The sequence below is a fragment of the Heloderma suspectum genome, chromosome 1, assembly GCF_057233095.1.
Source record: "Heloderma suspectum isolate Gila_16-S chromosome 1, 16-S_ref, whole genome shotgun sequence".
Classification (NCBI taxonomy): Eukaryota; Metazoa; Chordata; class Lepidosauria; order Squamata; family Helodermatidae; genus Heloderma; species Heloderma suspectum.
In genome coordinates, this window is record NC_139458.1 from 402,016,519 (window position 1) to 402,032,651 (window position 16,133).

Consider the following 16,133-nt stretch of genomic DNA (forward strand, 5'->3'; position numbering starts at 1 on the left):
CTCCAATAGTTCCAGTTAACATACCCAATGGCCCTTGCTGTGTTTGATAGTAAATGTCACATCTCATGTCAGATCTTGCCTGGATAGATTATCCCTGAAGACTTGGGCTTGCCTGGGAAGCTAGCATTAGCAGCTGCATGCTTTAGGTTAACCCTTCACATGCGTCTCAGCTGCTTTCCCTTTGCCCTGAGCTAAACCTTTTAAAGGAAGGTTGACTGACTTCAGAGAACATCAGGCAAGAGAGCTCCAGGACAGATAGTATACAGGGGAAAACATCTGTGTGTGGGTTTGTCCTTCTATAGGACCTTCATAGGGGCGTCCCAAAGCAAAGCAAGCTGCATGGCTTTTGCTTTTGTGAAAGGACAATATCATAGTGAAGTTCTGCTGATAACACAAAACAGTGTATGATCCAACCAAAATGAAACCCCAGGTTAAGTCCTAACAGTTTAAGTGGGAAGGAGTTAAGTATGCACTTGAAATCAGGAGGCCATAAAGGTTTTTTTTAACACTTGCTGGGCTATGCCAATAGTATTCAAACTTACAATGAGATCTAAAATGTTGTTGAGGGAAAGTGCTCATGCAGTAGACAAAACCACTGCCAATAATACCACAAAGCTCAAAATGGTAAATGGGTAGATGTGTGAAATTGTACTTGTCTCATTGTGTGAATTTGTATGCCTTTCAAAGATCCAAACTATATAGCAGAGCTGAATTATTAACAGCTATTAATGTTCTTCTCTTCAATAATACAAGCTGGGCTATTTCACTGAACAGTACTAACAGTACCTTCTGAAAGAAATATCCAAATCCATTTAATTTTTTTTTTAATGCTCTCTGACCCCTATACCTGTATACAGATTTGAACTTCATCAGCTTAATAGGACATTACCAACATAGGCACAGAGGGTGTTCAGATGATCAGCTAGGGAAACAGTGTAGCATCGGTTGTTTCCCCCACCCCCACACATGCCAGTCACACAACTGGGATTATGCTAATTTCCCATGCCGTGCTGTGGTTTGCTGTGTTGACCGAACCTGGTGTGCAGCGTGGGCGTAGTGACTTTTCACCCACCCGACAACCCATGGCTTGCAGTAGGGGTTGTAGGGTGGGTGAAAAGATATTATGCCTATGCTGGGGGCAACCCAGCAACCTGCAACGCAAATAATTCGGGTAATCCCGGTCGTACAACCGGCATGCACAGGGGCGTGTGAAGCAGCCTATGCTGCGTTGTTTCCCCTGCTGATCATCGGAACCTGATCACAGTGTAGCTAACTAAAAGCGCAATCCCAAGGGATCTCAGATCTTTCTTTCCAGTGAAGGCTGGGTTTTAGTTTGAACCAGCCAGAGCGATTCAAGGTGCTATTCAACAACTGATGCTGCATTGTTTGTCCCGCTGATTGTCCGAACCTGGTCACAAGGTAGCTACCTAAGAGCACAATCCTAAGGGCTCTCTGAGTCCTCTTTCCAGTGAAGGTCAGTGGCTCCAGTTTCAAACGGGCAGTAATTCCATTCTGGGTTTTAGTTAGAGCCAGCCAGAGCTCTAAAAGGTGCTATTCAAGGTGCTGAAACCTCTCCCCAAAGTGGTTTCAGAACTTTGGATAGCACCTTTAGAGTTCTGTCTGGTTCTAACTAAAACCCAGAATGGAATCACTGCCCCTCCGAAACTGGAGCCACCAGCCTCTTTCTATCCAAAGCACTGCCAGCAAGAGCCAGGCAAGGCGTGAGGAAGACAGAGCTTTTGCAGTCTCTCCATTATTATTATTTTTTTAATCTAGATGGGCCTCTTAGTTCATCAAGCATGCTTCCCCGGGAGTGGGTACAGACAATGATGGAGAGGGTCTTGGATCAAGTGGATCTAGGCCTCTCCTCCTTCTTCCCCTCCCCACCCACCGTCCTGCCCCCTTTTCTCCCACTCTGACATCTCTTCCGAGGTCACAGCTGTGACTTCGGAAAAGACCCTGCTGCAAAGATTTCCAGGGAGGCTGGGGTGGGGTAGGGGAAAAGATCCACGATCAGATCTCCTTCTCTGTGGTCGCAGGTCTGTCTATGGCTGTGGAAGGGGAGATCTGCACTATCTTATGACTGCCCAGATGCTGGAAGTATGGATATCCATCGCTGGGAAATCTGGCCCTTTGGTGCTCACCAGATTTCCACGGTGCCCCCCACTTGGCTTGCATTCGTGAGCTGAGCCACAGGTTTCTTCCTGAAATCTGTGAAGTTTTTCAGGGTTTTTTTTTAAAAAAAATGCATAAATAAATTGCACAAATTGCTATTTACACACACACACACATTTAAAAACCAAAAATCCGCAAACTGTCTGGATTTGATGCAGATCGAGTCAGGCCAGCTCGCAGGAAAACGAGCCAGAGTCCTAGGAGCCCAGCTGATAAGGCTTGGTGAGCTCCTCCCCGATGGACAGATTCTGCCGACATCCCTAGCTGGGAGCCATAGGTTTGCTCTGTACAATATTCTTTATTAATGGTTTTGCCAATTTAATATCCAGGGCTTAATGACACTAACTCAAAATCAATGGGCCTTAAAACAGAGTCAAAGTGATTATCATTCTTCTTTGTCAAAGTACTAGAGGGAGAGATGGGACAGGGAGGCCCTCTCCATCAACAGACCACCTACCAGTTGGCTCCACCTCCATCTCAACTACCACTGACTACAGTCATGTTGAACTTCTTTCAGCCCAAGGGTGAAATTCAAGTTCAGAGTAGCTCTTGTGTGCTATATTTCAGGGGCAGGCAGGGCCAAAGGCAAAGAGGGCAGGCCCAAGTTACCAGCCAGTTTTTGCTTAAAGCTTTTACTGCCAGTAACTAAGCCTTAGAAGAGGCATTTCAGCTTTTTAGAAGGGAGAAGGGAGGGACACATTCAAAAAAACCAGAAAACAATCAATGGTCAGGGCAAAAAGAGGGTGTGGCTATCTGGAGAAACTCAGAGGGCTGGATTTGGACCACGGACCTGAGGTTCAGTATCTAGTAGCAACTGTGCTGTTCCATCTGGCTGCAGGGGAGAGAGAAAGGGGAGTCTGGGGGCCACTCAATCAGCACAGCTGAGAGACCAGGTCCCACTCAGCTCCTCCCTTCCCTGAACAGTTCCCATTCAAGCTGGTCATTATAAGAACAACTGGTGCCTAAGTCAGTGTTCTTATTTTCCTCTTTCATCCCCATCCTTTTTTTGTCCTTTTTGTGTCCTGACTTTTAGATCAGGGGTGGGCAGAAGCGAGACCTGGATCAACTAGTAGATCTCTGGGTAGATTTCTGATTCCTAATTGTTCAACAATGGCAGCAACAAAATGACTACCCCACCCCCAAATTATATCACAAAAATTAAGAAAGCTTGGGGTAACAACGAGTTGATTTTGATGTGGAAAAAGGACTGTGAACTCCATTCAGTTCTGGTACTCAAATTCTTGGGCTCAGAACTCTTTAATTCTAAATGTAAGTCTTTTGCACCAGCCTCCACTTAGTGGATCTCAGGGTTTTAGTTAAAAAAAAAAATAGATCCCAGATGTCTGAAGGCTGTCCACCCATTTCAGATTGTAAGCCTGTACACAGGGACTGGTGTGTGTGTATGTGCGTGTGCGCACACGCGCATGTGTGTACATCGATTTTGAGTGCTTTATAAATGATTAGTAGTAGGGGCTTTATAATTTTAAATAGTAATAGTACTTGTAGCAGCAGCAGTAGGAGTAATACTACTGATATAGTGCTAACAATGTACAGAGCTATTTAAGGGACACACACACACCACCACCACCACCACCACCACCACCACCGATCCCTACCCCAATGAACTTCTATTTCTACTGTGTGGGGAGAGAAGCAAGAAAGGAAGGGATCAGGGTGCAACATGGAAGCTAGTATTGCAGTCAGATGTGGGAGACCCAAGTTTGAATTCTTTACCCATCCACTCAGTGGTCTTGGACAGGCCACTGTTTTTGTTTTATTCTGCCCCGATCTACAGAATAATCAGTAATACCTGATCTAGACTTACTCCAGTCCTAGGTACAGAAACAGTCTAATATACTGCTTGTTAAACCTGACTGGTTCTGAAGGAGGCTTCTATGGTCTACTGGTTTCAAGTTGTGGTGACCTGAATTATTTTCCACATTAACCTCTGATACCACTGTGGAATTATAAGAGGTGAAAGCAAGTTCACACTTTTGGTTGCCTTTGTTTCCAGTGGTCATTGATAGTGCAAGCTATCCTGCACCTGCTGTGAAAATAAATAGGGTCAATATGGTAACATGCACTTTGAGTGTGCGCGCGCGCACCTATTTCCCCTTCATAGACTGAAACAAAGCTAAAGAACTCTTTCCACTCTGTTGCATATCTAAGCATCTTTCATGCAATCACACACACACACACCCCACACACACCCCTCAAAAAGGCAGCATGAAAGAAATGCTGGATTTTTAATGGAATGGGTCAATTTGGATTTTATTTTTAAAATAATACATCCTCAGTAAATGAACAGACATAGGGCTGCTTTTCATAAGAGATTATTTTTCTCTTATTTTCATAAAAGACCCCATATATCAAGTCAATTATTAGCAATGCACAACAGCCATCCATACATCCATCTGCCTTTCTCCTCACAGGCACAAAAATGATGTAGAATTAAATGAAAACAGATAAAAACACATTTCCCTTTGGAAAAATACAGAGGCAAGGGCCTCAATTTTTGCTCACATCATCTTTATAATTGACACAGTACTTGAGAGTTCTTTACTTGGGTACACTGATATATCAGCACCATCTAGCAAGAAGCAGCCAATATAGGAAGCCAAAGGAAATCAGAGCTGTCAGGTGCCACCCAGTTGGAGCCAGGAAATCTCAGTCTGGGCAAGTTGTCCATGAGAGAAGGTGCTCACCAGACTATTGCCTCTCACCTTGTACCTGACTGCTGACCCTTCCTTAACCATGGGCCGATCTACATTGTGCCCGCCATCACAATGAATTCGGTGTCCTGTTGGGTTAAACACTCTCGCATTAAAACGTGATTATCCATACTCACCCATTTTCCCTGTTGCGGTGCTTCAATGAATGTGCGAGCTCGGTTCACACTCGAGCGCTGTGCTGTTTTCCTGCTCTTAAAGATGGAGGCTATCATTGAAGGATCAGAAACTCTTCCTGTTTCTGCTGATTCTATGCCCACCACTCTCACAGCTCTCGACGGCCCCATGTTGTCTTCCAGCTACTGATTGCATAGCTTCTTCAGCACTCAATGTTTCCTCATCAAAAAGCAAAGGGCTGGATGTGCATGCACTTGTCTGATCTCAGAAGCTAAGCAGGGTCGGCCCCGGTCAGCAGTTGGATGGGCAACCGCCTGGGAATCAGGCTTCCTTCATTGAGCAGGGGGTTGTTCTATCCCTTCAAATGAGACTACATTTTACCCCCTTCTATCCCCCACTTTGGCTGGTGTTTTTTTTAATTAAGGCGTTATCTTCGAAGAATCGTGGCTTCGCCACGATTTTTTTTTTCCTAATTCAGGCATGATCTTTGAAGATTCAAAAATTCAAAGATTTGAAGATTTGGAGCTTCAAATCTTCAAATTTTCGAATCTTCAAAGATCATGCCTGAATTTGGGGGGGGGGGATTGCCGCCGCCGGAGCCACCAGAGCTGCCAGAGCTGCTGCGTCCGCCACCAGGTACGCTCCGTCCCAGGGGGATTCCGCAGGGTGGCTTAGGGGGAGGCCGTTCCACCACAGATTCCAGGGGGCCGGATTCTTTAGAATCTGGCCTCACTGGAGTCCATGGTGGAATTATCTGACATCCCTATCCCTGACTGAGACTGAGAATGGTGTGGTTTGTATTAACAAAATAAAAATTAAACTTTATTTACAAAGGATGAAATGTTTCAAGGAAGTTGGTGTAACCTGTGTTAATTAATTGTTTTTTTCACATTTTTATTAAATTCTTGCCTATTCTACCCCATCTAATAATAGTCTTTAAAAAAAATAATTAAACCTCCCTCCACCTCCCAGCGAATCTATCCACCACCAACCCCTATCTCCTCTCACAAGACCAACGCAGCTCCTGTTATTCTCCCTCTCTCCCAACAGTCAAAACTCACAGCCAGTCAGGAGACAGTATTTAAATTCGGAAGATTCCAATTCCCCCTCCCACTTACTTACCAAAGCCTTAAAGTGACAAGATATGTTATAATAGATCAACCATGCAAACAGTCATTGTATTAGACAATTAAACCATAAAACAATATACCATTTCATCACAAACCGCTTCTTTCTTTTCATCCCTAAAGCTTTTTGTTGTTGTTACTGCAGCAGGTGGCAACAGCAGCAATTGTGCTGGCAGCCTGGAAACTATTTTGTATTCTCCACAATGTTCCAGACCAAGCATTTGTTCCAGGGCATTGGGTGTGTCTGGGGTGGGGCAGGGGGGAGAGGATGGTGACCTCCACACACACAAAAATTGGTGGCGAATATTTGGATAACATACTACAGAATGGTCTTTCTCTACGGGGGCAAGAAAAAAAAACAATCTCATACTCCCTTCCCCCTATGTCTTCTGGGAAATTTGTCTCAGCCCTACAAGGAGCTACAGCATTCAGATTAAAATTATTCCATACTTGCAGAACCTCAATTGTTTTATTTTGGCCTGGCCTTTTAACATCTTGTAGTTCATAGAATCATAGAATAGTAGGGTTGGAAGGGGCCTATAAGACCATCAAGTCCAACCTCCTGCTCAATGCAAGAAGTCAAAGCGTCCCTGACAGGTGGCTGTCCAGCTTCATCTTGAATGCCTCCAGTGTGGGAGAGCCCACCACCTCCCTAGGGAATTGATTCCATTGTTGTATTGCTCTAACAGTCAGGAAGTTTTTCCTGATGTTGAACCGGAATCTCGCTTCCTGGAACTTGAGCCCATTATTCCATGTTCTACTCCTGCCCTCTGGGATGATTGAGAAGAGATCCTGGCCTTCCTCTGTGACAACCTTGCAAGTACTTGAAGAGCACTATCATATCTCCCTTCAGGCGTCTCTTCTCAAGGCTAAACATGCCCAGTTCTTTCTGTCTCTCCTCATAGGGCTTTGTTTCCAGTCCCCTGATCATCTTCGTTGCCCTCCTCTGAACCCTCTCCAGCTTGTCTGCATCCTTCTTAAAGTGCATTGCCCAGAACTGGACACAGTACTTCAGAAGAGGCCTCACCAGTGCTGAGTACAGCGGAACTAGCACTTCCCGGGATTCAGAAGCTATGCTTCTATTAATGCAGCCCCAAATAGCATTTGCCTTTTTTGTAGCCACATCACATTGTTGGCTCATATTCAGCTTGTGATCGACAACAATTCCAAGATCTTTCTCATTTGTAGTATTGTTGAGCCAGGCATTCCCCATCTTTTAATTGTGCATTTGGTTTCTTTTTCCTAGGTACAGAACTTGGCATTTATCCCTATTACATTTCATTCTGTTATTTTCTGCCCAGCACTCCAGCCTATCAAGATCACTTTGAATTTTGTTTCTGTCTTCCAGGGTATTAGCTATCCTGCCCAATTTTGTGTCATCTGCAAATCTGATCAGCATTTCCTGCACCTCCTCCTCCAAGTCATTCATAAAAATGTTGAAGAGCACTGGGGCTAGGACTGAGCCCTGAGGTACCCCGCTCGTTACCTCTCCCCAGTTTGAGAAGATCCCATTGATAAGCACTCTTTGAGTCCGATCCTGTAGCCAACTGTGGATCCACCTGATCGTTGCTTCATCTGGCCCACTTTGAGCTACTTTGCTCATCAGGATATCATGGGGCACTTTGTTGAAAGCTTTGCTGAAGTCGAGGTATATGATGTTTACAGCATTTCTGCAGTCCACAAGGGAGGTGACTTGATCAAAAAATGAGATCAGATTCGTCTGGCAGGACTTGTTTTTGACAAATCCATGTTGGCTTCGAGTAATCACTGCATTGTTTTCAAGGTGCTTCCAGATGGATTGCTTTATAATCTGCTCCAGAATTTTCCCAGGGATTGATGTCAGACTGACTGGTCTGTAGTTCCCAGGTTCCTCCTTTTTACCTTTTTTGAAGATAGGGACAACATTATCCCTTTTCCAGTCATCTGGCACTTCCCCTGTCCTCCATGATTTCTCAAAGAGAATAGACAGTGGTTCTGAGAGTTCTTCTGCCAGTTCCTTTATTACTCTAGGATGCAGTTCATCTGGTCCTGGAGATTTGAACTCAGTGATTAGGTGTTCCTTAACCATATGCCTATTGATCTCAAGCTGCAATCCTGTCCCTTCAGCCTGTACTTCGCCTTTGCCAGGGGGCTCATAGACCCTCTTTCACGAGAAGACTGAGACAAAGTAGGAACTGAGCGCTTCTGCCTGCTGGTCATGGACTAAATGTTGATGGGCACCTTGAAGGCCCCTGCTCTCCCTTCTGATGGTTCTTTGTCCTTAAACCAGGCTTGAACTAGATAGCCCTTCAAATAGAGAACTGTCCTGTGCAAAGTAGGATACATGGTCCCATTCTGCTCCCAGCAACTGGTATTTGGAGGAATTTTCTCTAAATTTTAATATTCCATAGCTACTTCTTCCTCATAAATCTGATCTCTTAAACCAGGGGTGAGCAGAAAGTAAATCTCCAGTTGTTTTAGATTTCAGCTTCCAGCATTCTTGACCATTGGCCATGCTGGCAAGTTCTTCTGGGAGTTGAAGTCCAAAAACACCTGGAGATCTACCTGCTGTCCACCCCTGCCTTAAACCTTCCAGGCCCCAGAACGTTACCAAACAGAATATATCAGGTCCTGCCCAAACCTGCTAGAACTCCTGACCACCCCTCCTCCTGATGGAGAAGGCATTAAAGGTAATACTTTGGCAGTACTACCAACAGTGGAGGCTGGTGGCTCCGATTTTGGTGAGGCTGAGAATGCATTCTGGGTTTCAGTCAGAACCAGCCAGAACTCTGAAGAAGCTATCCAAGGTGCTGGACCTATTTTGAGGATAGTGTTCAGCACCTTGGATTGCTCCTTTAGAGTTCTGGCTGGTTCTGACTGAAACCCAAAAATGGATTCACAGTCTCACCGAAATCAGAGCCACTGGCCTCCATTGGCTACCAACACACATTATTTTGATTGTGTTTTTATACCAAGATACTGTGCCATTTCCCTTCCACCATTTTTTTCCTCAGCATAATTTAAGAACAAATACATTTTTAAAAGCTTTGATAGGCCTTCTTACACATATGTAGCTCTCATATTCTTCCAGTGGTATTCACTTTGAAGTCAAGTAAAATTTTCATTACTCCAGCTCTCAATTCACAAATGTCTCTGGCATCTTCCTCCAACAAACATGCTGGAAATACTGCCACCAAAACATGGTGACTTTTGAAGGCAGAAAGACATTGTTTTCAAAAGTCAAATTAGACAAAAACATTCCTAGAATTTGTTTAATAGGGAGCCACGTTTTCTTCAACAGTCTTGCAAAGGGTGGTGTGAAATTCCGTCCATCTTTTTCTCTCTCTTCTTCCCCCTATATGCTTGTTAATGTGTCCCCTCAGGCACTATGTGCTCTTCATAAGCACAGCATGAAAAGAATGAACATTTTTGACTTTTAAAAGCTCCAGACAGAATGTGGTTGTGAAACCTCTTTCTATGAATTTCAATAGAGTTGGGCCCAGCCTCCTATACTTGTTCAGCTAACATATTAGGCCAGCTGGGAGATCATGCAGAGAACATGTGCAAGCTCTATGGATGGGCGATTGCCTGGGAACCCGTGCACATTCGCCAACATCTTATAGATGAAAACCAGTGTTCATAAACCCGTTAAATTAACTGATGTGTGGAGTCCAGAGGAGGCTGGTAGCTCCAATGTCAGTGGAGTAGTGAATCCGCTCCAAATTTCAGTCAGAGCCAGTCAGAACTTCCACACCTTGGACAGCTCTTTTAGAGTTCTGACCGGTTCTGACTGAAACCTGGAGCAGATTTACCGCCCCACTGACATTGGAGCCACCAGCCTCCATTGGTGGAGTCTGAGTCAGAGCCGAACAAAATGTGGAGATCTGCATGCTTGCTTTTCCTAGTCTCCTGTAAGCACGCACTGCCCCAATTCAGATCGAGACCATGCCGTTCTGGGAGGTGTTTTTTAAACCTTTCCTTCCACCCCTTTTCCCTAAAATTCCATCTACTTGCAAGGGGGGGGGGGGTAAAAAAAAGTCTCCATAGGACAACACAGTTGCTGTCCATCCTGCACTGTTTTTGAAAAAGAATGAATTAGTAAATAGTGTTGTGCTGAAAATTTCAACTCTTGTATTTTCGGCATTTGGGGGAAGGGGGACAAAAACCCTGGAGAAAGAGGCTAGGAGAGGTGAGAATTTCGGAGAATTCTCTCTTGGGGAGGGGAACTGGGTTTCCACATACCTTTTTAAGTGTAGGCAGTTGTTGAGGGGTCTTCTTTCTATTGTTTATTTTTGTAAAAAAAAAAAAAAACCACAGGTCAGGAGCCCAGGCCTCTTCTCCAGCTGGGCAGTTCTTTCTGAACTCCTAGGAGGCCATGTGACCTCACCCTCTCCAATAAGCATTCAGGAAGAACTCCTGGCTGGGGAAAAGGCTTCAGCTCCTGGAAGTGTGGGGCGGGGGGGTTAAAAAGTAAAAAAGAGACAGAAGGCCCCTCAAGAAGCACCTACACTTAAAAAAAAAAAATGTGGAAACCCTGACCCCCTCCCCAAGGCGAAAATTCTCTGCAGTTCTCCCCCTCCCTGCGAAAGAGGCAGAAGAAACGATGCCTCTTTCACAGGGAGAGAAAAAGTTCCTGAAAATATGGGGGCAGGTTTCGGCACAGCACTACTAGTAAATGAATCTAACAGCATCTTTTATTTTATTTCATTTCATTTTGTTTACAAACAGTGTTTTTCAGAACATTTGCAGTGCAATCCTGTGCACATTTATTCAGAGCTAAGTGCTGCTGTGTTCCCCGGGGTTTTCTCCCTAGTAAGAGAGCAATCCTATTGCCCCTGGATGGTGCCTCAGGGGCCATGGGATGCAGAAAAATTCCCCCTCTGAGGCCAGAGACAGAACTCCAACCTCAGAGAAGGAGACCCAACTGTAGATCCCCATTTCAACCACCTTCAAGTCCCTCCCAGCTGCAAAAAGCTCTGCAGTGGCCCCCTCTCCTGACTCCAACCTCAGGGAGGGAGGAAAGGGGCATGTCAGGGGTGGGCCAGTGGGCAGAACGGGGAGAGGCCTCTGCATTTAATGCAGAGCGACCTTGCTCTTGGGCTCACTGCCATTAACTATATAATCAGCAGGTACCTGAGGCGGGTCCTTTTTGGCAGTGGTGCCACAACTGTGGTATTCCCTCCCTGGGGAGATGTGACAAGCCCCTTCTTTACCCAACTGATGATTTTATTTTTTTAAAAAAGGCTCTTGGAGTTGAATACTTTGTCTTGTTTGATTGTTCTGTTGTTGCCCTTTCAGAGCTAGCACCAGGTTTGAGGGAGCTCTGTGCAAGGTGCCCCTGCTGGGCCCCCAGTGCCAACCTGGTGAGCACCGCCTCCCCGACAGCAAGCTTACCAGGCAGCAAATAGGCAGGAGTCCCTTTTTCTTTCTTTTTAAAAAACATTTTATTAGGGTGGCAGGAACACTACAAAGAAAAGCACTGGCCAAGGCTGCAGCCACCCACTATCTTCTTTTTGCCAGAATGCCTCTGCACCCTGATATAGCCGGAACCCAGAGGCATTCTGGGGAAATGCAGTAGTGGGAGCCAGGGACATTCTGAGGTATACCCAGAGGCATTCTGGGGCAATGAAGGAGTGGGAGCCAGGGGCATTCTGGGTAGAGGGATCCAGAAGCATTCTGAGGAGATGAAGTAATGGGGCCCAGAGATATTCTGGGGTATACCCAGAAGCATTCTGGGTAGAGGGACCCAGAAGCATTGTGAGGAAATGAAGATGGCAGGTAGCTGAAGCCTTGGCCTGCACTTCACTTTGCAGTACACCCACCATCCTAGTAAAGATGTTAAATCGAGGGAGAGAGAAAGGAATGCTGGTGACTGGTGCCAGCCCTAGCAGGCCCCATGGAACCCAAGCATGCTAGATGCTGACGCCAGGCCTGTGCCTTGTACTGTTGGTTTATTGGTTGTCTACTGTTGTTTTCCCCTTCATGGATCACTGCCTTGTTGTGGCGAAGGGGCTTGCGTAACTCAGTGAAGCCATAAGCTATGCCGTGCAGGGCCACCCAAGACGGACAGGTCATGGCAGAGAGTTCTGACAAAATGTGGTCCACTGGAGAAGGAAATGGCAACCCACTCCAGTATTCTTGCCAAGAAAACCCCATGGAACGTATCACAAGGCTAAAAGAGATGACGCCGGAAGATGAGCCCCTCAGGTCGGAAGGTGTCCAATATGCTACTGGGGAAGAGCAGAGGGTATTTCCAAGTAGCACCAGAAAGAGTGAAGCGGCTGGGCCAAACCCGAAAGGACACTCAGCTGTGGATGTGTCTGGTGGTGAAAAGAAAATCCGATGCTGTAAAGAACAATATTGTTTAGGAACCTGGAATGTCAGATCAATGAATCAAGGTAAGCTGGAAGTGGTCAAACATGAGATGGCAAGATTGAACATCGACATCTTGGGAATCAGCGAACTAAAATGGACAGGCATGGGCAAATTTAATTCAGGTGACCATCATATCTACTATTGTGGGCAAGAATCCCTTAGAAGAAATGGAGTAGCGCTCATAGTCAACAAAAGGGTGGGAAAAGCAGTACTGGGGTACAATCTTAAAAATGATAGAATGATCTCAGTACGAATCCAAGGCAAACCATTCAACATCACAGTAATTCAAGTCTATGCCCCAACCACTGAGGCCGAAGAAGATGAGGTTGATAGGTTCTATGAAGACCTACAACACCTTCTAGAACTAACACCAAAAAAAGATGTCATCTTCATCATAGGGGATTGGAATGCTAAAGTAGGAAGTCAAGAAATCACCGGGATAACAGGCAGGCATGGCCTTGGTGTACAAAATGAAGCAGGACAAAAGCTAATAGAGTTTTGCCAAGAGAACACGCTCATCATAGCAAACACTCTTTTCCAACAGCACAAGAGGCGACTCTACACATGGACGTCACCAGATGGTCAATATCGAAATCAGATTGATTATGTCCTTTGCAGCCAAAGATGGAGAAGGTCCATACAGTCAGTAAAAACAAGACCTGGAGCTGACTGTGGCTCAGATCATGAGCTGCTTCTTGCAAAATTTCAGCTGAAATTGAAGAACGTCGGGAAAACCACTAAACCGTTCAGGTATGACCTAAATCATATCCCTTATGAATATACAGTGGAGGTGAGGAATAGATTTCAGGGATTAGACCTGATAGACAGAGTGCCTGAGGAACTATGGACGGAGGTCCGTAACATTGTTCAGGAGGCAGCAACTCAATCCATCCCAAAGAAAAAGAAATGCAAGAAAGCAAAGTGGCTGTCTGTCTGATGAGGCTTTACAAGTAGCTCACGAAAGAAGGGAAGCGAAAAGCAAGGGAGAAAGGGGAAGATATACCCAGCTGAATGCAGAGTTCCAGAGAATAGCAAGGAGAGACAAGAAGGCCTTCTTAAATGAACAATGCAAAGAAATCGAGGAAAACAACAGAATGGGAAAGACTAGAGATCTCTTCAAGAAAATTGGAGATCTCAAGGGAACGTTTTGTGCAAAGACGGGCATGATAAAGGACAAAGAAGGCAGGGACCTAACAGAAGCAGATGAGATTAAGAAGAGGTGGAAAGAATACACAGAAGAACTATACAGGAAAGATCTGAATGTCCCTGATAGCCATGATAGTGCGCTCACTGAACTTGAGCCGGACATCCTCGAGAGTGAAGTCAAGTGGGCCTTAGGAAGCATTAGTAACAACAAAGCTAGCGGAGATGACAGTATTCCAGCCGAGCTATTTAAAATCCTAAAAGATGATGCTGTTAAAGTGCTGCATTCAATATGCCAACAAATCTGGAACACTCAACAGTGGCCACAAGACTGGAAAAGGTCAGTTTACATTCCAATTCCAAAGAAGGGCAACGCCAAAGAGTGTTCAAACTACCGCACCATTGCGCTCATTTCACATGCCAGCAAGGTGATGCTCAAAATCCTACAAGCTAGGCTTCAGCAGTATGCGAACCGAGAACTACCGGAAGTACAAGCTGGGTTTCGAAGAGGCAGAGGAACTAGAGATCAAATCGCCAACATTCGCTGCATCATGGAGAAAGCAAGAGAATTCCAGAAAAACCTCTATTTCTGCTTCATTGACTATGCTAAAGCCTTTGATTGTGTGGATCACAACAAACTGTGGCAAATTCTTAAAGTGATGGGAGTACCAGACCACCTTACCTGTCTCCTGAGAAACCTGTACGAGGGTCAAGAAGCAACAGTAAGAACCAGACATGGAACAACCGATTGGTTCAAAATTGGGAAAGGAGTACGACAAGGCTGCATATTGTCACCCTGCTTATTTAACTTATATGCAGAGTACATCATGAGAAATGCTGGGTTGGATGAATCAGAGGTTGGAATAAAGATTGCTGGGAGAATTATCAACAACCTCCGATATGCAGACGATACCATCCTAATGGCAGAAAGTGAAGAGGATCTCAAGAGCCTCTTGTTGAGGGTGAAAGAGGAGAGTGCAAAAGCTGGTTTGAAACTCAACATTAAAAAAACGAAGATCATGGCATCTGGCCCCATCACTTCCTGGCATATAGAAGGGGAAGAAATGGAAGCAGTGACAGATTTTACTTTCTTGGGCTCCAAGATCACCGCAGACGGTGACTGTAGCCATGAAATTAAAAGACGCTTGCTCCTTGGGAGGAAAGCTATGGCCAACCTAGACAGCATAGTAAGAAGCAGAGACATCACCTTGCCGACAAAGGTCCGTCTAATCAAAGCTATGGTTTTCCCAGTAGTAATGTATGGCTGTGAGAGCTGGACTATAAGGAAGGCTGAGCGCCGAAGAATTGATGCTTTCGAACTGTGGTGCTGGAGAAGACTCTTAAGAGTCCCCTGGACTGCAAGGAGGTCAAATCAGTCCATCCTAAAGGAAATCAACCCTGAGTGCTCATTGGAAGGACAGATAATGAAGCTGAAGCTCCAATATTTTGGCCACCTAATGCGAAGAGAAAACTCCCTGGAAAAGACCCTGATGCTGGGAAAGACTGAAGGCAAAAGGAGAAGGGGACGGCAGAGGATGAGATGGCTAGATAGCATCACGGATGCAATGAATATGAACTTGAGCACGCTCCGGGAGAGAGCGGAGGACAGGAAGGCCTGGCGTGCTATGGTCCATGGGGTCACGAAGAGTCGGACACGACTGAACGACTGAAGAACAGAGAACTGTTGTTTTGCATGCTTTGAAAGCGCATGTGCAGTGTCTAGAAATAATGTGAAACACATAAAATATTCTGACTGTAGCCTTTATCCATGGGTTCAAAAATAAACCCACTCATACCCATCCTCTTGGAGATCCACATCTTCTCATTTGTGATACTGAAATGCTGTGACCCAGGTATCTTTCAGTTCTGTTCAATCCACCAACAGCTAGCTAGGCACCTCCACACATTCACATCATAAATAATGAAACAGACCTTGAAAATATAATATGACTTTTTATAGCTACTGTGTGATCCATAAACTCAAATAAAAACAACCTCAGAAAAATAGAGCTGAAAATCCATTATCAAATTCATGCTCCTTGCTCAGCTATAATCCCTACTAGGGGGAAAAAATTAATAATAATAGCAACCCTCACTATAAATTTGTGTCCTGGGTCCATGGAATCTGATAAAAAAAAATGTAAGAGGCTTAACAATCCCAAACTGTATTTTATAAATGCCTAACCTGGTCTCAAGAATGTATATGAGACCTCGACTTCATTCCAGATGCATGGATGAGATCAAATGAGCCAAAGAATATCAACATACTCTCGCATCTGTGAGTCAGAAGATCAAAGTTTGCACCAAAACACAATGGAAATCAGATGGCAAGCTTCTATGCTTGTGCAAACGCTGCACAGATTTTCATTACAAAGAGGGCCAGGCTTGGCGATGGAGGCATGCAAATGTAAATACACGTGGATCCCACACAAAAGGTGACAATGATATTAGAGGTGATGCTAAACACACATCCTAAGTAAGCAGCTAT